Below are 27,927 nucleotides of genomic sequence, written 5' to 3' on the forward strand. Positions count from 1 at the left end.
GCAGTGGTCTCAGTGGGAGATGCTGAACGACCCCGGATCGAGGAGCAGCGTGCAGAGAGCGTGGTCACATCCACGGTTCTGAGCGTGATGGCAAGACCGGATGTGTGTGCACCGAAGGAGGTGACTTGGAGGAGAGCAAACCAATGGAGATGAGCATGTGAGGAATGAGGGGCCGTTTTGTCAAATGATTGTCATGTGTGCATTGAAGCTCCTGGGGGTAGCAGAGCTTGTAGGCCAGAGGCTAAGAGTAGAATTGGTTTTTTCTTTTTTCTTTTTCTTTTCTTTCTTTCTTTCTTTCTTTTTTTTTTTCTTCAAGATGAAACAATGGCGGAGGTGGGAGTAGAAATGAGCAGGGAGGATAGCAGCCCTACCTCCTCCTGGGCACGGGAGGGAAGAAACCCTGAGGGCAATCAGAAGTGACCTTGAGGGGAGGCGAAGTCTCAGGTGAGGCACGGTGAGTGAAGGAAGGTCAGTGAGAGCTGAGGAGCCTGGAGAGTTTCTCTGATGGCCAGCGAGGGCCAGGGCACCAGATCAGGGCTCCCACTAGAGCATTATTATTAGAACGCAGAGGAAACAGAGTACTACAACTGCAGGCCAGAAAGAGAACAAAAGCCTTAAAAAATCTTAATAAATGGAACCTATTAGCGACTAATCTCTGCCTTAAGCTGATTTAAACCAAGAAAAGCAGGTACCCCAAGCAGGTCTCTGAACGCCCTTCCCCTAGCAAAGGAGGCTTTCAACAAGATAAGAGTTTTTCGAAACTAGGGTCAGAACCCCATTTGAGACAATTCTTTTAATATTTAACCCCAAATATTTGTACTAGAGCTTAAAAAGCATGTTTGCTCCCTAGTAAAAACAGAGAACAGCTGAATAAAAAAATACATATACAAGCTTGCCAGTTAAAGACGCCAATCTAATCATCTCTTGGCTTTCTCTTCTTTAGACCGAATGATCTCTGTCTCTCACTTGTTTGCATACGTCTTGTTTTCTAATCACTGTTGAATTTAGGGATAGAACGTTCCCTGAGTTCTTAGTGTCCCTCTCACTTTGGACCTCAGGAATGGACGCAGTGCCCTGGGGAACGGTGAGCTAATACCAAGTATTAGCTTGGTATTATTAAGGGAGGATGATCTCATTGTTCCTCCAGGCGCTTGTTTGCTCATCCCCACACTGTGCAGCAGTTTAAGAGCTGGTGTGATGACTGATTGCTTATCTATTTTCATGGCTGGCTCTTGTTTAGTTGCCCTCGCCTGGAGCCAGTCACGTCTCACTTTCTATTTGTACACTTCATTTCCCTCTCTTGAAGGCACTACCCTGTATTTATCTCCAGGGAACTTAAAAAAAGCATTCTGACCACTTCTCTCATTTAGTCAGGTTATTTTAAATTTTGCTGTTCACCAGCAGACCGATGCTGGCCTTCCCATTCCTCCAGTGAGGAAGTGACTAATGTTCTCCAAGTTCCCTTCATGCCAGGGCTGTGTCGGAGGGCATCTGTTTGCAAACATTTGCAGCGGGAGTGGTTATCTGTGACTCCTGGAGCTTCTCTTCTGTGCAGGGGGCGTTCTCCACATGCCTCGGTCATCTTCCTCCAGGCCTTTATCAGTGTTAAGAGAACTAACTCCTTAGTGTTTCACACACTTTAAGGGCATCATCAGGCATCGATTGAAAGAAGAGTGAATGTCAAGAGAGAGCTCTGGAAAGGATACACCTCAGCATGCACAAATCCTTCCTCAGGAAGAGCTAATCTCTTCCTTGGCTGAGTTCCAGTGGATGGCACTTCATCTCCTTTTCTTCTCCTCCTTCTGACTCTTTCTAAGTGTTGTTGCAAACACTTGTGCTTAAATCTTGCCTCCTCTAAGAAACCATAGGCCTGCTGAGGAAAGGGCTGGTGACTTAATTCATCTCTGTTTCACTCACAGAATCTTACGTAATGTCTTACAACAGTCAGTGCTCAATAAATATTTGTGGAGTGAGCGAACAAGGAAAGGATGCATACGACTTAAGAGAGTTCGATCCCAAGGTGGGTTTTTTTTTTTTTTTCTGGCAAAGTCACTGAATTTTGATCAAACTCTTTCTTCTTTCTAAATAGAAACTTTAACTGATTTAAACGGTGAAAGGAATGGGAAAAAAATACATTTGGCACCTAGAAATCAAGATGTTTTTGGAGAAAAGGAGAAACCTTTGTGGATTTTTCTCTAAAAGCCCTCAGATCAGTTGTCCTAAGCAACTGTAAGAGGAAGTCAGGTGTTTTCCTGCCCCTCTCAAGTTTGGACAAGATACTTGGAAGTGTTCAGAGGCAGCAGGAAATCAGTGAGGGCCATATGCTGGGATCCTCTTAGCCGGCTCCAAATGCTCTGATTATGAGAAGAAAAAAAAAAAACCCCTATGCAAGCCAGTATTTCTGGATAAAGCACGCATTAAAAAATGAACAAGACAGTCTGGGAAAAATTAGATTGAATTAAACATATAAATCAGATACTTTGTCATACTGTCATTGCCATGCAGGATATTCTAGACCAGGCTAAGAAGGCTATTGTTTGCAACAATTGACCTATAGTAAATAGGTGTTGTTAATTCCTGTGATCAAGTACTCCTTTATCTGTCAGGCCATCCCCTGCACTGTGACCCAAAGAATGTCTTGTACCTGAAAGTCCATCTTGGGACTGTTTGTGTTCACGGCGTGGCATTTTCTTTATGGAATGTATAAAAGGTTTTAGTTAATGTAAATGTTTTGGTAAGAAAGATAGGCCACATGTAAAAAACAATCATCTACTCAATTATCTATTCTGATACGGTTTGTTACGTTAATGGAAGATTAGCCACTGTGTTGCTGTTTCTTGGTATGTCAGGTGGAATGTAGAATAAAGAAGGAGAGATACAGATATGAGCTAGTCTTAGTAGGAGGTACTGACTCTTTCAACATACAAACTCACTCAGACCTGGTCCTGAGCTTTTCCAACCAGAGCCAGGGGCAGGGACATGGAAAGCCATAACCGGAGTCCATTGTCTGGTGGGATCTGGAATAATTTCTGCAATTGCAGAAACTGCAGGTCTAGAGAGAAGTTTGGAAACTGAGGTATCTAGAGAGAGTTTGGAAACCAAGGCATCCAGGGCATTGTAAAATATCCCTACGTCATGAAGAATTGAACCAGCCTACAGAAACTCAACACTAACAAACAAAATATAAAACTTCCCCAACTACTGAATATAGCTACTCTCATTAATTGAAAAGTCACTCTGCTAGGCATTATGCTGAATGCTTTACATAGAATATCCTATTCAATTCCTCACCACTACTTGATAGGGGGAAGCATAAATCTCCATTTCGTTGGTGAAGAAACACACGATTGCAGAGGATTAAAGGACTTGCCCAAACCACCAAATTGTGGTTTGGTCGCCACATCTTCCCGATTTCCAAGCCTGGGCTCCTCCACTCTGCCATACACACATTCCATGGAAGATTGCACACCTTGGTACCTTGGCATTTGGAGCAAGCTCCGACTTGATCCCCAAATTGCTTGGCAGAAAACGTGGGACCCTGCCCAGTTCTAGCCAGTTCCCTCTGCCTTTTCCTCAAAGGTGCCTGATGGAAGAATTGTCTATAAGATGATTTACAGAGAAGTGGGTTCCAAACAAAAGATGGAGAAATGCTACAATTGAAAATTCCCCCTTGGAGATTCATATTATACAGTAGAATCCTAAAGACTCAGGACAGTCTTGCACGAAGGAAACACTATTTAGCTCAGTGTTTCCCGAGCTGATTTGAATACAGAATCCTTCCTGCTTGTATAAAATCTATAAATAACTATAGAAAATTATAATCTGCTGGCCATATCTTGGAAAATGGTGATTAAGGACATTTCCTAGCCTCCCCTCTCAAGAATGACTCTCTTTTTTGGACTTCTGCTACTATAGCTTCAAAGTTCTTGTTCTTGGATCTTTTTGGAAATCACACCACTTGAATCAAGATGGATTTTGCTGCATCCTTTTGGACAAAAGACTGCTTAAAGGGTCAGTACCTAGTGCCAAGCTCATCCAGATTTCATACCCTTCTCCCTCACTCTGGCGTCACTTTGCTGAGGCCCCAATCACAAGAATAAATCCATGTAAATCATAATATGCACAGATGTTGATAAAGAAGAGAAAAGAAAGACAATGGAGGCAAAGGAAATGGAACAAAAAAGAAGGAAACAGGAGATTCAGTTTTCTTGTTTGAAAGCTCAACCACCACTTCCTTAGTGGCATCTGATAACATATAGAATATATTTACAACCTTTCCTATTGTTGAATCATTCCAAAACAACTTGACAAGTCATGTATTTGTGTACAGAATTTGCAAATTCGAAGTGAGAAAAATACTCTGTCTTCTGTGACGGGGATGTCGCTGAATATGAGCAGTTCTGTCGTTCAGTTCTGTAGACCACTGACCTTCCTAGAGACAATAATTAGCTCATTCATTCAACAAGTTTTTATTGAGCACCTACTAAATGCCAGGCTTTTTCCCCCCTATGTACTTAAACAAGGAGGTTAAAAATACTGTGTGTTGGAAGGTGATAAATGCTAGAAGAGAAATAGAATAGAAAAATTGAATAAAGGTGGGTCAGATAGGTGGGGGGAGGGTACAATTTGCACTTCTAATAGACTGGAGAGATGAGAGGAGGTGAAAGTAAGCAATGATTTGAAGGAGTTCAAATGAAGAGCTGATGTATTTTTATAGTCACACTTTCTTCCTTATCTCCTCTTCCATCCTCTTCTTCCTTGTTTGGTCAGGCTTCATTCATAGTTTAATTGTTCTTAAAACATAGATACTCAATCTGTTCAGAAAAAAAGTAAAAAAGAAGGCGAACATGACCTGAAATCTTACCAGGCTTTACAGTTCTGCTCAACACCCCACTATATATCTCCATGCATGTGAACATATGTACTTGCACTTTTTCAAAAATGGCATCATGCACTATATATTACTCCATAACTTGCATTTCCACCAAACAGAATTTGTAATGTCATTTTCCTGGTTTTTGAAAAACTCTATTCTTATATTCTATCACATGTTTTTAAAAATCAAGATGACATCAAAATATATACATTAAAAATACCACTGCTATATTCATGCTTATCCACCCTTTTCTCCTCCATAATAGATAAAGATGTGTCCTTCTAGAATTTACTTGATGCACATATAGCAAATACAGGTTTATATACTTTTTCTGCCTGCCCACCCCCACTTCTTACACAAAAAGTTACATACTACACACTGTCTAACACTCAGCTTTTTAACTAAAACAAGGGGGGATCTTTCCCATATTACCACAGAGAGGTCTTTTTCAACTTAAGGCATTGGTTGTGTGGCTCTACCATAATTTATTTAACTACTCCACTATTGATGTTTATTTGGACTTAGTTAGTCTTAAACACAAGGAGGCATGACCTTGAAATAGAATGTATCTGAAACAGAATTTAAGGGATGATACTAAATTACTAAAATTTCCCCTTGAAATTATAATTGAAGTCAATGGGAAAAAATGTTCCACAAAACTTCCGATGACATCTATGGCTCCTTTAAATAATTGAGGGTCCCTGGGCAAATGCTTATGAATAAAATTTTTTTTTCTTTTCATGTTCATTTCTCATGTGAAGGGGGTAGAAATTTGTAATGAAACTTATTTAAAATAATACTTCATGGGGCGTCTGGGTGGCCTCATCGGTTGTGTGACCGACTCTTGGTCTCTGCTCAGGTTGAGATCTCAGGGTCATGAGATCAAGCTTCATGTCTGGTTCCATGCTTGCTTTCTCTTTCAAGTAAATACATAAATATTTTTTTAAATTTAAAAATAAAATAGCACTTCACAGGTTTATTCACAGGTTTTGAATATTTTGTAAGCATCTATCTGGTCAACTATAATATATATCTATTTCAACAGTAGTGGTAAAAGTAGTTTAAATTTCTCTGTCAGATGCTTCTTTTTCTTTTTTTTTTAATCTTCTTTTTATGCAAGCTGGTCCAACCACTCCGGAAAACAGCATGGAGGTTCCTCAAAATGTTGAAAATAGAACTACCCTATGACCCAGCAATTGCACTACTGGGTATTTACCCTAAAGATACAAACATAGTGATCCGAAGGGGCACGTGTACCCGAATGTTTATAGCAGCAATGTCTACAATAGCTAGACTATGGAAAGAACCTAGATGTCCATCAACAGATGAATGGATCAAGAAGATGTGGTATATATACACAAAGGAACTTCTTTTCAAAAGATTTTATTTATTTATTTGACAGAGAGAGATCACAAGTAGGCAGAGAGGGTGGGGGGGAAACAGGCTCCCCGCTGAGCAGAGAGCCCGATGCAGGGCTGGATCCCAGGACCCTGAGATCTTGACCTGCTCTGAAGGCAGAAGTTTAACCCACTGAGCCACCCAGGCGCCACTCTGTCAGATACTTCTATTGCAAATTTTTTATCAATTATTTCCCCCAAAAGCTTAAAATTACTCATTGTGAGCATTAGTGTAGGATTTTCCTTCAAACTAGTTTATGTTTCCAGAAAAGTATGTAGTGAAAGGTTGCATAGAATGAATGAATGAATACCACGTGCCAGGTATATCCAAAACTTATCTCAGGTGATCCTCACAAAGCTATAACACATTCTTAGCTCCTTTTACAGATAAGAAAATAAAATCCTAGAGGTAAAATGCTATGCCCAAATTACATATCTACTTAGTTTAAAAGCCAGGATTTAGGGGCACCTGGGTTGCTCAGTGGGTTAAAGCCTCTGCCTTTGGCTCCGGTCATGATCCTAGGGTCCTGGGATCGAGCCCTGCATCAGGCTCTCTGCTAGGCAGGGAGCCTGCTTCCCTCCTCTCCCTCTGCCTACTTGTGATCTCTGTCTGTCAAATAAATAAATAAAATCTTTTAAAAAATTAAAAAAAGATAAAAGCTGGGATTCAGTCCTTAGTGTTTTCTTGCTCTGCAGTCTGTGTGCTTATGCAGTGCATTACCCTGACTCTCAGGAAGTTAATGGTACATGGCCTGTGCTCATTTATTTGCTGACAATTTTCAGATAAATCACCTTCCTTTAAATTAAAAAAAGAAAAATCATTTTGCCATCTTTTAAATTAAGAAAAGAAAAATCATTTAAGGTTTTGTAAGCTAGCCAGGGACCTAGGTCAGCTATCTCTTTCTCTCTTTTTTCTTTTTTGCCCTCAAGAATAAAGTAGCTCTGAAAGGAAGTGATGCATATTAGATAGTAGGTCTTGGCTTCTAAAATTTAATAATGGGACAACAAATTTTTGTAGACAAACCATTGTCCCTTACAAAGATAAGGTAGAAAGAAGCACAGAGAAACCCGCTCGAGAGCATAATTTCAGTTTCTTCCACAGAGAAACCAGATCTGGAGAGATAAGTATGTCACCAAGCAAAAGAAAGTAAAGAAAAATGGGGTAATTAGAATCATATCTCCAGTTTCGTAGAGCATGGCCATATTATAACTGTTCTCTATTGACAGAAATACACTATCATCTACTGTTGGGAGTTGTCATTGGCACAACATGTTTTATAGAATTATTGGAATAAAAAAAGGGGGAGGGAGTCCTGTGATTCATATATTGGAAAAATATCTTGATATATTTTGATATATCTTGAGGATGAGGTAGTTCATCCTCTTGTCTAGGTTGTTGATGTGTTTGTGAAATGTAATGTGCATTGAGATTTTCCCTTCCCATTTCATTGGTTTATCTTCCTCTTTCTCTCAGAACTGGAGAAGTAATGTGGATTTGAGTTTCTCCATTGTGAAGCAACTCTAGTCAGAGAAAGTGTTGATGCAGTCTGTGCATAAAAACATCATTTTCAAAAAACAAAGCCAAAATGATATCAATGGGAAAACAGAAATGTTTTGTGGGTTGGGCAGGTTCAGAAAAAAAAAATTCTTTTGGTTGATAAGAGTGGTTTGATTTTAGGTATTCTGACTGAGAACTTATGGACCCAGAGTGAAGGCACCCTTCCAGACAGCTGTCCCAGTAAATCCCAACTCTGTAGGCATTCAAACCCCTTCAGTCTAGAACTGCGGCATCCTTCATGGATTCTGGGTTGTAGTCACTTTATTCTCTGAGGTGACTGAGGGAGGTGATAACTGGGACAGTTAGAGGCACTGCCCCATTCGCTTCAGTCAGTGATGGACAGAGACAGAGAACACCTTTTGATTTAAGGGCAGCAAAGCACATGTACCTGAGAGAAATGACATAGCTGGAGAGAGAAAATTATCTTTCCCCGAAATTTCCTTTTCTCAGGGGAGAGCAAGGGCTACCCACCTAGGAGACCACAAGAAGGTGTCCATCACAGGAGCTAGGTACATGTAAAAATATATTTTTTTAATATTTAATTATTTATTCGAGAGAGAGAGTGAGTGAGTGCAGGGGTTGGGGGCAGAGGGAAACAGAGAGAGAGAGAGAGAGAATCTGGAGCCGACTCCCTGCTGATGCAGGGCTTGATCTCCAACCCAAGATCATGACCTGAGCTGAAATCAAGAGTTGGATGTTCAAGTGACTGAGCCACCCAGGTGCCCCTAAAAATATCTTTCAATAAGAAATGATAGAAATTGGGCATTGGAAATATTAATCACACTTGTGTGTTGAATATTCTTGATATATCTTTTTTGGCACATATCAGTAAAATAAATGAATATTCAAAATAGCGATTACCACTGGGGAAGGGAATGAAAACTACAAGGGTCAAAATAAGGTTTTAAACGTATCTATTAAATTTTATGTCTTTAAACATAAAGTGAAACAGGTATAGCAAACTTTAGTATTTGGTAAGCGGGTTGATTTGCTCATGGATATTAAATGAATTTCACTCTGGTTTTTTTCATGGTTTGAAATACTTTTTCGTGGTCAATATGAATTGCCTTGCTAAAAAGATCCATACCGATCTCCTTCCGATGGCCTCCCTGAGCTCAGAGAATGAAAATCTAAAAACCAGACTCTCTTCCATCTGGAGTCCCTGAAATGATTTAGATTCCAACAACATGAAACTTAATTGGAGCTGACATAATCGAGGCGAGAGGCAGGAATGAGGCATCTATTTGGCAGAATGGCCATAGGGGTAGTGTGGTTCTGAATTCAGTGGCAGGTTCCCCAACATAGCCAAGGTGGCATGTTTTGGAGCTAGCAGGCTCTTAGACCATGCCCTGTGTGGGTGTGGGTGTTAACACCAAGCAGAAAACCAGCAGAGACAGAGTTCCAGAAATGGGTAAGCCTGCATAGGAGTGGTCTTAAGTCTGTGGTTGAATACTGAGCTATACACATGTCGAGTGAAATACTACGGCCTGGCAAAGAGCCATTATAGAAGCTGAGCCCTTCCCAGAATCCTGCAAGGCTAGAAGATAATCAGGTTCTGACCAGTCAGAACTCAGAGATCTAGTTGAACACTTTAGGCAGTTGATAGAAATGTCTCATTTTAGTAGTGGGATTAAATTAGCTTTTGAATAAAAACTATCCTAGATATACTCCAAAAAAAGTTATAAACAAACTTCAAAGGTGTCAGATTGACTTGCAAGTGACTTAACTGCCAGCCAAAACAAATTTTAACAAAATTCAACATCCTTTACAGGAAAGCAAAAATTCGGATACTCAAGAGTATAATATTCACATTGTCCAGCATCCAATAAAAAAAATTAGTGTCAGTATAGGAAAGCAGAAAGAAAAGAAAAAGATAAAAAAATGACAGTAATGATGGAATCAACAGAAAAATCCCCTAAGACAATTATTATATGTTTAAGTATCTAAGGGAAAGCAAGAGCATGATGAGGAGGATAAAAGAAATTTTAAAAGAACAAAATGGAAATTTCTGAAGTCGAAAAACACAATGTCTGAAGTAAACATTTCACTGGATGGGATTGGCAGCAGATTAGACATACAGAAAAGAGCAGTGAACTTAAAGAATTGCAGAAGAATGTTGGGTGGCCAAACTGAAGCAAAAAGAAGAAAAGTGGGAGGCCTGGGTGGTTCAGTTGGTAAGCATCTGCCTTCAGCTCAGGTGATGATCCCAGGGTTCTGGGACCGAGCCCCACATCAGGCTCCTTGCTCAGTGGAGAGCCTGCTTCTCCGTCTCCCTCAGCCCCTCCTCTCTGCTTGTGCTCTCATACACAGTCTCTCTCAAATATATGTAAAGGTCTATCTATCTGTATGTATATAAAGAAAGAAGAAAAGCATGAAAAAAATGAACAGAGACTTTGCACCCAGTAAGAATAAATATCAAGCAGTCCAGATCCATGTAATTGGAGTACAGAAGGAGAGGAGAAAGGAGAAAACAAGTCATTCGAAGATGTTTGAAGAAGTAATAGCCCCCAATTTTCCAAATCAGTTAAACAAAATCCATAACCACACTATTGAGAAACCATGATAAACATAGAATATTAAAAGCAGCATGAGGAGAAGGGATGGGAAGAATTATACATGGAGGAAAACAAGTATAATCAATGACTTCTCATCAGAGACAATGCAAGCTGGAAGACAGAACATTTCTGTTCTGAAAATGATGAAAGGGGAAAAAAGTCAACCTAGAATTCTATATCTAGAAGAAATATCCTTCAAAAAGACATAGAAAAACACAGACATTTTTGGGCAAGGCAAAAAAAAAATGTTAAAACAAGATTTGTTCACAAATTTTACAAAATTTATAAATTTAACAAAAAAATGTTTAAGAAAATTTGTTCTTTGGGCTGATAAAACACGATCCCTGATAAAAACTTGGATCTATAAAGAAATGAAGGATAGCAGGCACAGTAAATATGTTAGTAAATATTAATGACTTTTTCCCTCATTTTTTATTATTTTTCAAATAGTTGAGTATGCCAGTCAAAATGAATGAGAAGGTATTTGTGGCTTTTACCACATGTTGAGGTAAAGTGTGTGATGACAGCAGCACTGGGACAGGACAGGGCGAACAAACCATGCTGTCTGTGTGAAGTGGTATACTATTACGTGAAAGTGGACAGAGACAAGTTCAAGATGGCTGTTCTAAATCCTTGAGCAGTGATAACACTGGGGAACTGGGGAGGTGTTTTGGAGCTCTGCATATTCCCTCTGCCACTTTTCTGTAAGTCCAAAATGATTTCAAAATAAAAAGTTAAAAAGACTAGCAATTTTTTTTCTTTTAAGAGAGAGAAAGTGTGAATAGTGGGGGCGGGGGGGGGGGACACGCAAGGAGAGGGAGAGGGAGAGAGAGCAACTTAAGCAGGCTCCACACCCAGGGTGGAGCCAGAGGTGGGCTCGATCTTACAACCCTGAGATCAACACCTGACCCAAAATCAAGAGTGGGACACTTAATGGACTGAGTCACCCAGGCGCCCAGAAACTACCAACTTTATATATATATTTGAAATGGGTGTATTTTATCTTATGCTACTGATATCTTTTTTTTTTAAGATTTTTAAAATTTATTTATTTGACAGAGTCCACAAGTAGACAGAGAGGCAGGCAGAGAGAGAGAGAGGGAAGCAGGCTCGCCTCCGAGCAGAGAGCCCGATGCGGGACTCGATCCCAGGATCCTGAGATCATGACCTGAGCCGAAGGCAGCGGCTTAACCCACTGAGCCACCCAGGCGCCCCTTATGCTATTGATATCTTAATAAAGTTGATTTAATAAGCAAAGATACCACCAGGCATCCAATTGGGGTTTCCTCTCTGTGTGTCACGGAATCAGCTCCATTTTCAAAGTGGTTAACCATTCCAGTTTCCGGACGGCGCCAGCCACAACTGGGGCTGCTGGTGTCATGATTGTGTAGGGAGAAGAGCAAAAGCACCTTCCAGGAAACTCTGATAATTCTCTCCCAGAGAGCCCCCAAACATCACTTCTTCCTACTCCTTAACGGAGTACTCTGGCCTGGCAAATAGGATACCTTGATTGACTAAAGCCAATCAGGATCTACCCTGGAAGTGAGGGTGGGGTTAGTCTTACCTAAACCCTGATATTGGGGCAGATGGGATCTTGTTGAAATGGTGGTAAAAAGGAATGTAGGCTGGGGAGCTAGCCAACACATGCCTGGAAGAGATGGCTTCTGGCTTGCTGTAAGGACAATATATTATAAATTTCCAACCTAATAGGCTCTAAAGACTAATTACTTAGCATTACTTAATTAACTGTAGCTATTTGATCAGCCTACTTGCCTTTCCAAGGATTGAATGGGTTTACACTTATACCATTTACATCAAGTGTAAGATAAGCTCAAATCAACAATTTTGACTTCTGGAAGATGCACCATCCCATTCTCTTTCCTCCCTCCTTCCCCTCAACAGCCTTGCTTTCCCTCTCCCTCCCTCTCATATCCCACATTCTTTTTGTTCTGAATACCTGGTTTACAGTAACACAAGTAGAGCAATCTTTGAGTCAAGTGCAAGACCAAATGAAACTTATTTGATAGTGTTGCTGCTTTTAAAGAATGTTTATCCTATAGATGCTGAGGCTTTGATTTTTCCAACAGCTACCAAATATAAAAGTGGTTAGCGTTACGTATAAAAACATAAAATGTTCTAGCTGTGAGCTCTGTGCAAGGGAATAATCAGTTTAAGAGCGGGAATTAGAACCTTGGCAAACAGAAGAAAGCAATCACAATGAGTCCTCTGTCCCCCTTGCCTATGGTATACAATTTTCTCAAACTTCCATTGGTAGATGTTTCCCCAGCAACTGTCATGGTAGAAGATTGTAATTTTCCTAAGCCTACTGCAATGCTTCTAGCTTTGACTGAGCCTAACACTATTGGAACGGATTTCAAATTTTCAAGGAAAAATATGTAACTGGTTTCAGAGTTTGCCAATAACAGGAATACACATCAAATAATGTGTTAACCATAATTATGTTTTAGTTAGCAAGCTCTTATATAATTAGCAATTTTTAGATTACTGTAATAATCAAAAATGCATAGATTTTGATAATGTACTGATTACATAGCCCACAGAATATTGCAATTCTTAAGATGCTTGCCTCTGAGCATTTTTAGAATTCATACAGTGAAAAGTCAGCTCGTCTAGCTTCTCAGCTGCAAACCACTTAACAAATCCAGAGTGAATTTGAAAAATGCCAACCCTGCTATCTAAAGAGCCTGTTATTGTGCCAGATTCTGCTGATGGAGGAATGTTTTCTCCAGCTTGAATATCAATTGTGAGAAAGTATCCAGCAGAAAGTAGAAATATTAGACAAAGGGGAAAACTTTTAACCTGAGGAAGAATGTACTATTTCCCTAGCTAGAGTGGCCTGGACTAATGATTGTGTGAATTCTGACTTCCCAGATCTGTCCATTTTAGAAGTGTTACTTTTGCTTTTTTTTTTTTTTTTTTTTTAAATCTCTACACCCAACATGGGGCTGAAACTCACAAGATCAAGAGTGATCAAGAGTCACACGTTTTACTCTGAGCCAGCCAGGTGTCCCTACTTTTATTGCTTTTAACTTTCAAACATTTTACCCCATTCACTGTTATTAATTCACAATTTGGTTGAGTGTTAATTAAAATAAGTTAAGTATAATGTGTGTATGTTTAACCCAAATATACAAATCAAGGTAAATCATTGTTCTTTTTCTCTGGAAGATAAAAAAAATATTCTGTGCTGTTTCATTGGGAACTGGTGCATATGCATTAGGTATGAGTGTGTGAAACCAGGATTTACACTAACTGACCTCACACTCAGCATAGTGGCAGAGTTGGAGACACTAGGGCCATGCTGTCCAAGAGAACATAGTGTGAGCCACAGACATAATATCTGATTTCCTAGTAGCTATATAACAAGCAAAAAGAAACAGGTGAGATCAATTTTAACAATATATTTTATTTAGTCCTATATATCTAAAATATACTGTTTAACATATAATTGATATAAGATGATTAATAACATACTTTACCTGTTTTTCATACCATGTCTTTAAAATTTAGTGTGTATATTATCCTTACAACACATCTCAGTTTGGCCTAGCCACATTTCAAGTGCTCAATAGCTACATGTGTTTAGTGGAGGCCATATTCGACAACACGGCTCTAGGTAGAATTTGCCATGGATTGGATGTCATCTGCTCATTAGGTTTTGGAAGATGAATTATGTTAATGGATTTTTTAAAATATGAACTTCTTTTGCAGTATTAAACATACAGAAAAATGCACAGATAGTAAGTATAATTGGGTGACTTTTCATTAAAAAACATAGCTCTTTAACTAGAATCCATGAGATGAAATATTAACAGAACCACAGAAGTTCCCTCATGATCCCTTGGATTTTCTTTTAATATCACAAATATCAAGAACTTGCTCTCTTCCTTCTCTTTCCCTGAAGTGGATTGGTGTAAATAACCAAGAAGATATTGTTGATGTGTTGAAAACCAGCCCTTTGGTGCTCAGGGCATTTTCATCAATGACCATGAACCTGGATTATGGACCCTCACAAATATGAAGAAACTCTCAGGGGATCACGCCAGGAAAGGAGGCTTGGCCACAAAGGACATCTCGACTACTTACAAAATTGTGCGTATTTGTATTTGTCCTGGCTCTCATTTAGTTTCAAATATAGAGTGATTTCAATTCAAATGACTTCTTAATCTGCTTTCTTTCCTCCCATGTTCATTAAATATAAGAGTAGGATGTGAGAGGGAGTATAGTTCTCAGTTATATCAATTTCCATGAAATGTTGTAAAGATGATAAACATTTTTCATCAGCCAAAGTTTTCTCTTGGCATAAGAAGAACGTCCAACATATACTCTAGAAATATTTTGTGTAACTAGGAGCTTGAGAAGCAGAGCAAGTAGCCAAGCACTTTATGTATATATTTCTGAAAATGTTTGGAAGGCTATCTCTGAGCTTTATAGGTGTAAAATCTTTCTGGAGCCTGGTTGGGATGGGGGAGGTGAACAGAAAGGGCCAGCGTGGGGGTAAGTGGGAATGCAAGGAAGCAAACATGGCCAAGCTAGAGACGAAATCACACATTACGCCTGGGATGGGAGAGCTGTGTACCTTAAAGAGCATTCCTAGGCAGAGAGCAGTCTCATCAATGCACAAATCAAAATGGCTCTCCCAGGAAATAGGACGTCTAGCCCCTGCTGTGAGCTTGATGGCTCTTTCTCTCTCCTTCTCTCTCTTTCTGGCTCATCCTTCCCAGGAGGGTGCCTTTCTTTGGAGGAAAAAAGTGTCTGGGCTATTTTCAAGCACCTGACAAATGAAGGTCATAATGAGAGCTGGATGGCCATATAGCTATTTAAGTGGTTAAAAGACAGAAAATGATATTGGCTAAAACCCAGTCTTTCCATAGCTTAGTGACTATTTTGTCAGGCCCTCTTCTGAAGAGACTGAAATCATTTTATAATATTGATGTTGAGGGAATGCGGCTGAGAATTTCATGTTATTTCACTTTTTCTGTGTCATAGAGTATGATTTAACCCTGGTGTATCTGAATGGGTTGAAAAGTGGTATCATTGTTGAGCCTCGGGGCTGAGAAATGGGCTGGCAACAGGAAGTAGGTGACCTGTGAAAGGGCTTATTCCCCACAAGACTTCGAACTGAGAATCTCTGGGAAATTCTGAATAATAGCCTTAGAACGTTCAAGAATAAGGGGTGCTTGGCCTCCTCGGTGAGTGGAATGTGAGACTTTTGATTGATCTTGAGGTTGTGAGTTCGAACTCTGTGTTGGGTGTACAGATTACTTAAAAATAAAATCTTTTTTTTTATTAAAAATAAAATTTTGGGATGCCTGGGTGGCTCAGTGGGTTAAAGCCTCTGCCTTCGGCTCAGGGTCCTGGGATCGAGCCCCGCATCGGGCTCTCTGCTCAGCGGGGAGCCTGCTTCCCTTCCTCTCTCTCTCTCTGCCTCTCTGCCTCTCTGTGATCTCTGTCTGTCAAATAACTAAATAACTAAATAACTAAATAACTAAATAAAATCTTTAAAAAAATCTTTAAAAAAAATAAAATCTTTAAAAAAAGAGCATTCAAGAATTAAAAAAAGGTAGTAAAATCTGAATATTTACATGCAAAACAGATCCTTCTGTTCCCTGAAAAAGAAAACCACAAAGCCAAAAAAAAAAAAGCTATCTGAAATTATTTTTTTAATTTCAGCTTTACTGGGACTTACTATAAAATTGTAAGGTATTCAAAGTATACTACATGATGATTTGATATAGTAAAAATTGTGAAAGGATTTCCCCCCATCTAGTTCATTAATACTTTTATCGCCTCACAGAAAAGTCAGAGCTAGCTATGTAGTTACTGCATGTTTTTTAGCAAGAGGAGCAGCGATCTAGCTCTGGGAAGGCAGTTGCCTACAGCAGTTAAGAGTTTGATCTCCAGACAACGCCCAGACAATGCCTAAAACCTACCCATTTCCATTACAACCTTCCCTAACTTCCTGCTTAAGGAGGGAAAGATGGTGACCTTCTGTATCTACTTTCTCTGTCTCTTCCCCCTATCTTCTGCTCTACCCAAGGCTTTACTCCCTGATAAAGGTCTCAAGGGTTGATGTGTTTGAACAGAGCATAGAGCTAACGTTGTACTAGAGCTTCTCTTTGTGCACCTTCTCTTTAGGTAGGTTTATCACTGTCATGAATTTAGATGCCTTCCATATACCAACAACTTCTAGATCTACATATACAGCACAGACCTTCCCTCTGAGCTTCAGACCCATAAATGGAACTTCGTAGTAGACATCTCCAAACACATGGTTTCTAGGTACATCAAGTTCTGCAAGTTCAGGGCACCTGGGTGGCTCAGGCAAGTAGGTTTCTGCCTTCGGTTCAGGTCACGATCTCAGGGTTCTGGGATGGAACATCAGGCTTCCTGCTCCGTGGGGAGCCTGCTTGTCCCCCTCCCTCTGCCTGCTGCTCCCCCTGCTTGTTCTCTCTCTTGCTCTCTGTCAACTGAATAAATAAAATCTTAAAAAAAATTCAGCAAGTTCAATTGATCTTGGGATGTTTCCCTGACAAACCTGTCCTCTTTCAGTATTCTCTGCCTCAGTGAATGGCACCACCATGTCCCTGGTTGTCCAAGTCTGACACCTGGGAGTTATCCATGACCTCCTACATCAGTACTCCAACTTCCAGTCAAGCACCCAATCCTATTGAATCTGGCTCCTGCATCATCTTAAATCTATCCACTTATCTCCACCACTCCTAACTGCCCTATCATCACCTCGAAACAGTTATCTAATACCAGTCATATCCCTGGAGTGGTTGTAGGGTCTCTCCATGCATGTCAAGTAACTATTAAATGCACAAAAATAATTGTCACTGCTTTAAAGCCTTCAAAGTCTTGTTTCCTACATCTCTAAGAATTAACTCCGAAATCTTTAATATCATGCACCAGACTCTGCGCGAGCAGAATCTTCCCTCTCTCGATCTCTGCTCACCTCAACTTTCTGCTGCCTAGCCAGGGTGGCCCCTTTCAGTTTCCAGTGGGATCTGCTTCATCCTGCCTTGGCCTTTGCATGTGCTAATCTCTCTGCTTAGAATGCTCATCTACTTCTAGGAAGAGTTCCCTGACTCCTAAGACTAGCTCAGGGCCTACTGTTCCATGCTCTCACTATTTGCAGGGGTAATTATTCTGTATCTTTCTTCTTCACTGGTCTGTGGGGGTCATGAGAACAAGACAAGAGTCCAATGTTAGTACCTTGCTGGGTATACAATAGACACCCAAGAGATGCTTGCTGAATGGATGAATGAAAGAAAGGTCACTCATCGGTCCCACTAGAACTGGAAGAAAATCGTGTTACAGAGGCACTAGGGGGATAAAGAACTGGGATATAGGCATCTAACTGGCTCAAGTCATCCATGCCAACCTCCCACCTCAGGACTCCAAATTCCAATCAGTCACTAAATCTAGCCCCTGCATATCTCAAATCTTTACTTCAGCTTTGGGTGAAGGGCACAGTCCTCCAAACTGCCAAGTCTGCTCAAGACTTCTGACACCACCCAGAAGTTTGACTGTTCCCAGGGCCACCCTCACATCAGATTAACTGGGCACAAATTCACAGATGCCCTCAGGCTTGATGGTTTGAAAGGATGACTCACAGAACTCAAGAAAGTACTATGTATATGAGTACAGGTTTTTTTGGTAGCAAAAGATACAAATCAGAACCAGCCAAAAGAAGATATACATTGGGCAGAATCTGGGACTGAGAAGACTCCAAGCTTGAAGCTTCCATGTCCTCAAGGAAGTGTTACTCTCCTGGTGGCCGTACACACATGGAGTGTGGTCAGGTAACAGGCTCACCTGAGCTTCGGTGTTGAGATTTTACTGAGGCTTCATTAAGCATGACTATTGAACATGGCCCACACTATGGTTAAGCTCCGTTTCCAGCCTTCTCCCCTCCTGGGAGGTAAGATTGGTCATAATGTGGCTCAAAGTCTTTATGGTATGGTCTGTGCTCACTTTAAAACTATTGGTGTAGGCAGGGCCCCTATACTGACTTATCTCTTTGCATAACCGGTCAGGTGCCCACAATGAATCATCTAATTAGCAGAAACTATTAGGTGTAGTCTGAGGGCCCACTGTGAATATAACACATTTTTATTAGAATTCTTCGGGAAATTCCAAGGGTACAAAGATTAACTCCCAGGAGCAGGGACAAAGGCCAAACCTCTCTTTGAGTCAAGTTAATTCATCACTATACAGATCTTGGAACTGGCAAGATGATGCCCAGGAGAGTCTGTGTTCCTTTCCTAACTATATAATAAGGCCAAAGACCAGAAAAGAGCAAATTGGGGCTTAGGGAGGGTTTAGTCTTCAAATACCATTAGCACTTTAATTTGGTTACTTTCATCTTTGGTTACTTAAACTTCATGTATAATTTCCCCCTAACAATGTGAAAGGCTTACTGATGTAATATTAATATTATGAGATGTACAAGTGAGAGATGACATTTTCGATGACCACTATAGTAAGTTAGGGCTTACCCAAACCAAGGGTTACAATATACTACCTTACTTTTTCCTGGTGATTTGTAGTTTACAAAATGCTTTATATACCTTTTCCCCTTGATTGCTAGTCAGAGTGTAAAAGAACATAAATAAATAATTTGAAAATTGAGTGACAATTAACAGAGCAAAAAGATTATTCAACTTAATTTATTTAAGAATTAAATCTGCTAGAATTCATTTCTCTAGCTCCCAGAAGCATCATTTACATAAGAATTGATATGCTAATTGAGATTCATTTAAGAACTCTGTTATATGACAATGCTTTGTTAATGTAGTTAACATTTTACAAATTTGAGAGTTCAAAGTTTGATAGACAATAGTTTTTTTTTTTCTGAAATCAAGCTTATATTAGTGTGACATGAAAAAATTAAGGTAAAATTGATAATTAATTTTCTTCTCAGAAAGAAGCTGTTTGCCATTTAAGCAGACTGTTTGTTCCTTTTCTCCCTAAATAGGTAGAAATTCTATCATATATCTTTTTGAGAACATGTTCTTTACTTCTAACAATATACCAACCTACCTCTCAGTGATTTTCAGCTGCAGAAAGTTATGGCTTCACACTTTGTTCCTTTAAAATTTCTATATTTAAACCTTTCACAAATTCATACTGTCCAAACAAGAAGGCTTAGCTATAATGATGACATTTTTTTTAAGCCTATCAAAAAATGATTCCAGATACTTTATTTAAAAAAAAAACAAAACTCCCAACTAACTGGGCTGGGCTGGTTCAGTCAGCAGATCATGTGACTCTTGATCTTTGGGTCATGAGTTTGAGACCCATGTTGGATGCAGAGATTACGTAAGAAAACAAAACAAAAGAAACCCCATCCTACTAAAGGATTCTGGTTCATGATAGCAGATTGGGCTCAGACCAAAGGCTTATACTATACTTTCCAAACCCTAGAAATAAGAGAAAAATAAAAAAAAATAAACTGATAAATCCCTGATTGTTTGGTGGTGGTGGTGAGGGGAAGTTGCAGAACAAAAACTATGAGATGCTTGTAAAATATGGAAAGCAGAGAAGTTCAAATTGTAAAAGTCATGGCTGGAAACATAAGAGTAATTGCTGGAAGAGAATTTTTTTTAATTGATAGATATATTGCCGTGTATCAGGGAAGTGGGGAAACAGGGCGAGTAGGGATGTGTGTATGTGTGTGTGTGTATCTCCCACTATCCATAAACTATACACATATGTATATGTTTATATATACTGTGTAAGTACTACATATATATTGTATAAGTGGATATAAATATACCAGTAAGTGGGTAAGCCAATTTCCTGAACAAATCTCTTTGTACATAGGAATATATATAGGAATGTGTATATAATATAGGGATAGTTTATATAGGGATTAGTTATAGAGATTATATAGGGATAAATATATTTATCCCTATTATATAGGGATAAATATATTTATCCCTATATAATATATATAAATAAATATATTTATTATAAATATCCCTATATTCTATAGGGATAAGTGTGTATATAATAGTATATAATATATAATTAATATCATATATAATTATATATGATTAACATGATTACAATAATTAATCATATATAATTAATATTTACTATATTAATATTTACTAGATATAATTAATACTTACTATATAATTAATATTTACTATATTAATTATATATGCTATTATTATAATTATATATTATATTAATAATAATCACATATAATTAATATAGTAGGTATTAATTTTATGTTATTATTATGATTATATATTATATATGATATTAATTATATATGATATATAATGAATATATATAAGTATATAATTATATATGATATATAATGAATATATATAAGTAACCATAGGAGCTAAGGATTATATGTAGAGAGATGTGTGTGTGTGTGTGTATATATATAATATCCTATATAATTGTAGAGGGATATATATTAGATCCCTATATGATTGTGAGAGCTGGTTGAGCAGATTCTGTGAAACTGTTGTCTCTGCATTTGATACTGAAGCTTGAAATCCACAGGGCTAGCATTCAGGGTGGAAAAATCATGAGCAGGATGGAGCCCACAAACACCAACTGGAACCCCTTGAGGAGAGATTGAAATCTGTGCCCATTCTTGTTAATTCTGACATTGGTGACAAAGGTATCTTGCAGAAGCTGGGCCTTGTGTCATGGAACTAAACATGTAAGCCTGGCTTGGGTGCCAAGAAGTGGAAGGATGATCCAGAGGAAGGTAAAACAATTTCAAGTCTAGCTGCAATTACTTCCTGCCTGTGGGATGCATTAGGAGATCAGTGACAACATGTGAGAGCAGTCTAACTAGAAACATAAAAGAAAGGGAACTCTGGGAAATGTAGTTCAGCCTAGCCAAGTTGGCACATTACGAAGTCATCATACTCAGAAAGAAGGAAAATATATTGGATCTGAGAATTTATAATTACCAAATTTGAAAAATTGTTGCCATTATTTCTTCAAATATATTTCTTCTCCCTATTCTTTTAGGATTCCAATTACACATATGTAATCATGTCTCATAGATAATTAAGACTCTTTCATTATTTTTCCAGCCACTTTTCTCTCCATGTTTCATATTAGAGAGATTCTGTTTGCTGTGTTTTCAAGTTCACTGATCTTTTCTTCTGCAGAGTCCAATCAGCTGCGAAATCTATCTGGTAAATTTTCATTTCAGGTTTTGTATTTTGTAACACTAAATGTTACTTTTATATGATTTAATTTCTCTCATTATGTTCATGTATATCTTTAATTCCTTAGTATATTTTTAATAATGATTTCATAGTCCTTTTCAGCTAACTTTATTATCACTATCATTCTGAGTCTATTTTATTTTTATTATTTTTATTTTAAGTAGGCTCCATGCTCACTGTGGGGTTTGAATTCACGACCCCAAGATCAAGAGTCACATGCTCTATCATCTAATCCAGTCAGGTGCCAGTGGTCTATTTTTATTAACAGATTTCTTCTCCTGTATATTAGTTACAGTATTCTGCTTTTTTTGCCTATCTAGTAATTTTTATTGGATGCTGGACATTGTGAATATTACATTGTTGGGTGTCTGGATTTTACAAAAACTTCTTTTATTCTTTTATTTTTAAAGATTTATTTCTTTATTTGAAAGACAGTGCAAGCATGAGCAGGGGGAGGGGCAGAGGGAGAGGGAATGGGAAAGAGACAGACTCCTTGATGAGCACGGAGGCATCTCAGGACTCCATCTCATGACCTTGAGATCATGACCTGAGCCAAAACAAAGAGTTGGCATCCTACTCCGCTGAACTAACCAGGCATCCCTATGAAAACTTCTTTCAAAGAGTGCTGAAGTTTGTTATAACTAGAAGGCAAGTTATTTGTGGATCAGTTTGATCCTTTTGGTGCTTCTTTATAAACTTTGTTAAGGTGGGCGTACAGTAGCTTCAGCTTTGGACTACTCTAGAACTAAGTTGTTAAACTTCTGGGGTCTCCACTGGATGCTCTATGTTTTCAATATGATTTCACCTTTTTAGCTAGTTGGAACATCTCCCAGCCCCATGTGAGCTCTGGGAATTTTTCAGCTTACAGCTTCTTTGCAAGACCTCATGGAGTTCTGCATTGCACATGTGCCATGTAGTATCCAGCCAAAACCTAAACAGTCTTGTGAAGATTTGCACATTTCTTGAACTCTTGTTCTGCACAGTTTCCATTTCCCCCAGCATTCTGCCCTGCAAATTCCATTCACCTAAGCGCCCCCAAACGCCAATCCCAGTCTCTTCAGTTCAGGGACAACACTATGGTCTGCCTAGTTCCCCCTTATTGTGCTACAGTCTGGAAAATGCCTCTAGGCAGAAGCCAATAGTGATCATCAGTTTCACCTTATTTGTTTCATTTCTTTCAAGTATCGCAGTCCTGACTGTTTGACAATATCTAAAAACTGTTGTTTCAGACATTTTGTCCAATTTTCTAGTTGTTTATGACTAGTTCAGTGCCAGTAGTCTGTCATGGTTGAAAAAAGAAATCTACATTTTCTCTTGGCTAGTATCATTGAGCCACTGAATCACATGAAAAAGACTCTACCTCTGGACTTTTTAGAGGCATGAGCCAATGTTCCCATTTTATTGTAAGACAGTGTAAATTGGGTTTTTCTGCTTACCTATAACCAAAAGTTATATAGTAAGTGGAACCCTATATAAAGACTTGGAGTCTCAGTCAAAAATTAAAATATTTATTTAATATTCTATTATTTCTCTTACATTTTTCCCCCCAAATTGGTCTTTAGCAATGCAAACATTGTTCTTATTTGGTTAAGTTGCCATCTATACATTATTTATGCCTTCTATACAATAATTTACTGAGATTCATCTGTATACATTTACCTAACTATAATTCAGATGCTATGCTAGATACTAAGAGTTTAAAGTTCCTGCTCTCAAGAAGCTAACAGTCTACTAAGGAAAATTTACATATAAGCAAATAAGGAAAACATAGTTTGTTGTGCATTGAATTACGTCTCCCAAAAAGTTATGTAGAAGTCCTAACCTCTGATACTTATGATGCCATTTTCTTTGGGAATATCTTCTTTGCAGAGATAGTCAAGATAAAATAAGTCCATACTAGATTAAAGTGGGCACTACTCCAATGACTAGTATCCTAATAAAAAGGAAGAAATTTGGACAGAGACACAGAGAGAAAGCCACATGAAGGCAGAAGCACAGGGGGAAAAGGGGAGAAGCCCACATCAAGATGGAGGCAGAGATTAGAATGATGCTTTTATAAGCTAAAGAATGTGAAGGATTGCCAGCAACCACCAGGAGCTAGGAAGCTGAAAAAAGAAGATTCTTCTCTAGCACCTTCTAGAGAGCTTGGCTCTGCCTACATCTTGATTTTGGACTTCTAGCTTCCAAAACTGTGAATGAATAAATTTTTCTTGTTTTAAGCCACCCCGTTTGTGATACTTGGTTCCAGTAGTCCCAGGAAATTAATACTCAGTTTTATACACAACAGTGGAAGCTCATGGCAAAGAAGTAGCACAAAGGAAGGAACGAAGCATTTCCGGAACCCATACGCACTGTGATGTTATTTACTAGTAGTGACTAGAAGGACCTCTTAGTAGACACTGATCCAGATACTTGGTATCCGTCACAAGCCAGAGGGGGAAGGAGGAGCAGAAAAATATTTGAAGAAATAAAAGCCAACAATTTTCCAAAATAGATGAAAACTATGAATCCACATACCCAAGATCCTCACATTTCAGGAGCTGAAAACAACAAAGATTTCTCATGCACATGACATTCAGCGTGTTTCTGGGAGACTCTGCAGGGTGTTTTTCATCCAGGTGATGGCTGAGCAGGATCTTTCTCAGCTTTCAGCCAACATCACACAAGTCTTGGGGTGGCTTCTAGTCAGTGGTGAGCAAGGCAATAGATCAAAGGCTTAGTCATTTCTGCCCAAGGCAGAACTTCTCTGAAGGGCACTCTCTAATCCAGGGTCCTGCCTTTTGGTGGTGGATTCTACCCCATCTGCATTGGGTCTTACAGCTTCCCCTGCCCAGTCTTGTTTCCTCCCCTTTCCCTCTGTAACCTGTGCTCCACAATCCAATGTTTATACCCCTGACTCCACCCCCCACAGCTGCTTTCTGGAGAATCCAACCTGTGACCCTCCCCTTCTCCCTCCACCCCTCCAGCAAGGGAGGAATTCAGAAATCAAAGTAAAACAGATGGAGAAAGGTAGCTTTCTCTGTCTGGGTCAAGAAGAGATCTTTCCTGCAAAATGGAGAGCACGTTTTTATAGAAACATTCCCAAGTAGGAGGCAAATGTTCTTTCAGCAGAGTAAGCGGCATTATTTTGTAAGATAGATGGACTCCGTCACTGTAACAGGAGGACTAGGCTGTCTGTGGTCTCAGAAGAATTCTAATTCCCAGCTGAGTCAGTGGAAGTCAGCTGCAGCCTATCCCTGCAAAGGCAGAGAAGCCGAACTGTCTTGCCCAACACCCAAGGAGCCAGAGCCTCTCTTTTCACAACCAGGCCTGAGCTAGGCAGACGAAAAGCCATCTACACCCAAGTGACATCTGTGTTGCAGATTTCATGAGCCCAGAACGAAGCTGGGGATGAGGTCCTTTATCCTGGGGGGCTGGGAGGGGGTGGGGAGTGGTCACTAACATTCCCCAAAACTGGTGCCGTGAAGGATCTTGGTCAGCGAAATCCCAGCCCGCAGTGTGCTCGTGCCGTGCTGCCTGGGGATGTTTCCTGGAAAACTTGAGTAATGACCTTTTGATTTCTAATTTTTGCAAAGGCTGCCTTTACTTCCAGGCCAGTTCAATGTGATTTTAATCTGGGGAAAGAGGTGCTGCAAAGTTTAGGAAGGAGGGGTTTTCGATCACTTGGCAGGTCACTGTCTGAATGTTTGTACCATCAGGAAGGACAGCTAGTCAACCTAGACTTCTCTTAATGATCCCTCCCCAGAGACTGGGATGTTGATAAAGACATGTCAACATATTGTTTGTAAAGACATCTATCTGCGTGTAGAATTTCCTAGATGCAAATCGGTCTATTTTAGTTTTATGAATCTCAGTACTTGGTTTATACTATAAAGTGGTTTCCCAAAGTCTGCAGGATAAAACCCAAAGTGTTTTATGTAATGTCTTGGGTGCAAGGTCTCTTTCTACCTCCTAGTTTTACCTCCTGTCCCTTCATGCAGGCTCTGCCGACTCATGTCGTGGTAACTTTCTTGCAGTCTGCAAAATGTATCCTGTTAATATTATTTCCTCTATCTGAAATGAGAGCCACCTATTGTCCCTCTGGTGAAAACATAATCATTTCTTGAAATTCAGCTTGTATCACCCACTTTTTGGAGCTCTCCTGTATTTTTCTTCCTTCTCTCCTGAACTTGTCAAGTGAACATGTCTCTTGAACAATGTCATCTGTTGCTCTCCCCTGATACTTTCATATCTAATCATGGAGGCCAAGAACTGGGGAGTTACTGACAGCTTTTATAAAAGACAAAGATTGTGTAGTTACTAATTAATTACCTTCCCTTTTTATAGATATAGTGCCGCTGTTTTTAACCTATTCATGCAATTCAGATGAATCAAAGTAGAAAACATCTGTGTAGCAACAATTGCTTTTTTGTTTTTGTTTTTGTACCAATGATCAGAATTTATTTAGCCTTACTGTCTAGTCAGGTAAATGATGATTTTTAAAGAACAAATTGAGGAAAAAATGGAAGTATATAACACGTTAGAAAATTCAAAAAGTACAAAAAATATACTGTAAAAACAAGTCTTCCTTTTGCCTCTAGTCCCCCAGTTCTCTCCCTGGAATCGCTAATACTACGATTTATTGTGTATTTCTCCAGAGATACTCTAAACATATTTGCAGAAAAATAATTATATATCATAAATGGTAGAAAGAAACAGTAATTTTTAAGTAAAAAACCTTACTAAAATAAAGCACTAGTATAAATACTATAATTACTATATTCTTTACTATATGTTCCTGAGGAAGAGGGTCTTATACTTAGTTAATTAAATACACAATAAGCCAAATTCAGGATAGAGGAGTGAGGCAGAAATTTAAGTAATCAAATGTAACTTTTCAATAGATTCTTTTTGGTGTTACAATTTTGCTTCTGAAACTAGTAGTCTAATTAAAGACTAATTTTCTTGTTCCAGAGATGGAGTATGAGTAAAACACAAGTGAGTTTTGTTGCCTCTTCCCGTCCTCCTGAGATGCAGAGAGGAAAACAAGAAAGATCTTCATTGACTTGGGAGGTGGGCATTTGAGTTTCTTATCATTTCAGATATGGTGAGCGCTTGCTGTCAGAAGAGAGGTGGGGACAGATTTGTTTCTGAAATGCACGGGTTTCTAAGGAACTAAATTCTTTTTCCACTGGTCGGGGCAGGAGAACACTGCGTTTGGTGGTCTCAGCAGCAGTGGAATGGGCTGGCTGTTCATCCTCAACCTCAGACTGTCCCATAGTTGAGAACCATGAATTCTGGCTTAAGGACCATCCATCAACCTCAGACTGTCCCATAGTTGAGAACCATGAATTCTGGCTTAAGGACCATCCATCAACCTCAGACTGTCCCATAGTTGAGAACCATGAATTCTGGCTTAAGGACCCAACTGGGGGTACCTGGCTGGCTTAGTGGGTAGAGCATGTGACTCTTGATCTCAAGGTTGTGAGTTCAAGCCCCATGCTGGGTGTACGGATTACTTGAAAATAAAGTCTTAAAAAACAAAAAAGGAGCCAACTGGATACACCTGTGGTTTTTTTTTTTTTTAAAGATTTTATTTATTTGACAGAGAGAGATCATAAGTAGGCAGAGAGGCAGGCAGAGAGAGTGAGAGGGAAGCAGGCTCCCTGCCGAGCAGAGAGCCCGATGCGGGACTCGATCCCAGGACCCTGAGATCACGACCTGAGCCGAAGGCAGCGGCTTAAACCACTGAGCCACCCAGGCGCCCACACCTGTGGTTTTATAAGCCCGGTAGGGCATTCTGGGTAGGGCTGCCCAGATCCAAATTTCTTCTTCCTCCTCTCCTTCTTTTTTATATTTAGATCAGCAATGTAATCCTATGTTACACAAAAGATGTTGAATGTTATACCACTGAGAATAAGTCTTGTTCCTACCCTGGCTCTCTAGCCATTCAGTTCTGCCCAGATGTGACAATTATCAACAGCTTGTATGTCTTCCAGAGCTTTCTCTCCGCAAACGGTAAAATGATATTCACAGTGGTCTGCACCCTACTTACTCACTTAAAATCTTTTTGAGACTATTCCAAGTCAATACATATTTGCTATTCTCTCTCTCTCTCTTTTTATTTGACAGAGAGAAATCACAACTAGGCAGAGAGGCAGGAAGAGAGAGAGGTGGAAGCAGGCTCCCTGCGGAGCAGAGAGCCCGATGCAGGGCTCGATCCCAGGACCCCGGGATCATGACCTGAGCCAAAGGCAGAGGCTTTAACCCCCTGAGCCACCCAGGCGCCCCTGCTATTCTTTTTTTTTAACAACTTCATATAATTTCA

General features: G+C 39.4%; 1 long non-coding RNA gene across 2 annotated transcripts; it reads left to right on the forward strand.

The window, feature by feature from the left end:
* Positions 1 to 26,851, forward strand: LOC123945911. 2 transcript variants are annotated; one of them, XR_006819530.1, is made up of 4 exons: positions 1 to 157; positions 1,920 to 2,020; positions 14,312 to 14,499; positions 26,574 to 26,851. It is a non-coding gene; the product is annotated as an uncharacterized LOC123945911 (long non-coding RNA). The 2 variants fall into 2 exon arrangements; XR_006819531.1 differs by lacking the exon at positions 26,574 to 26,851 and adding an exon at positions 15,397 to 15,640.
* The last annotated feature ends 1,076 nt before the right edge of the window (positions 26,852 to 27,927 follow it).

Source organism: Meles meles, chromosome 7, assembly GCF_922984935.1.
Source record: "Meles meles chromosome 7, mMelMel3.1 paternal haplotype, whole genome shotgun sequence".
NCBI lineage: Eukaryota > Metazoa > Chordata > Mammalia > Carnivora > Mustelidae > Meles > Meles meles.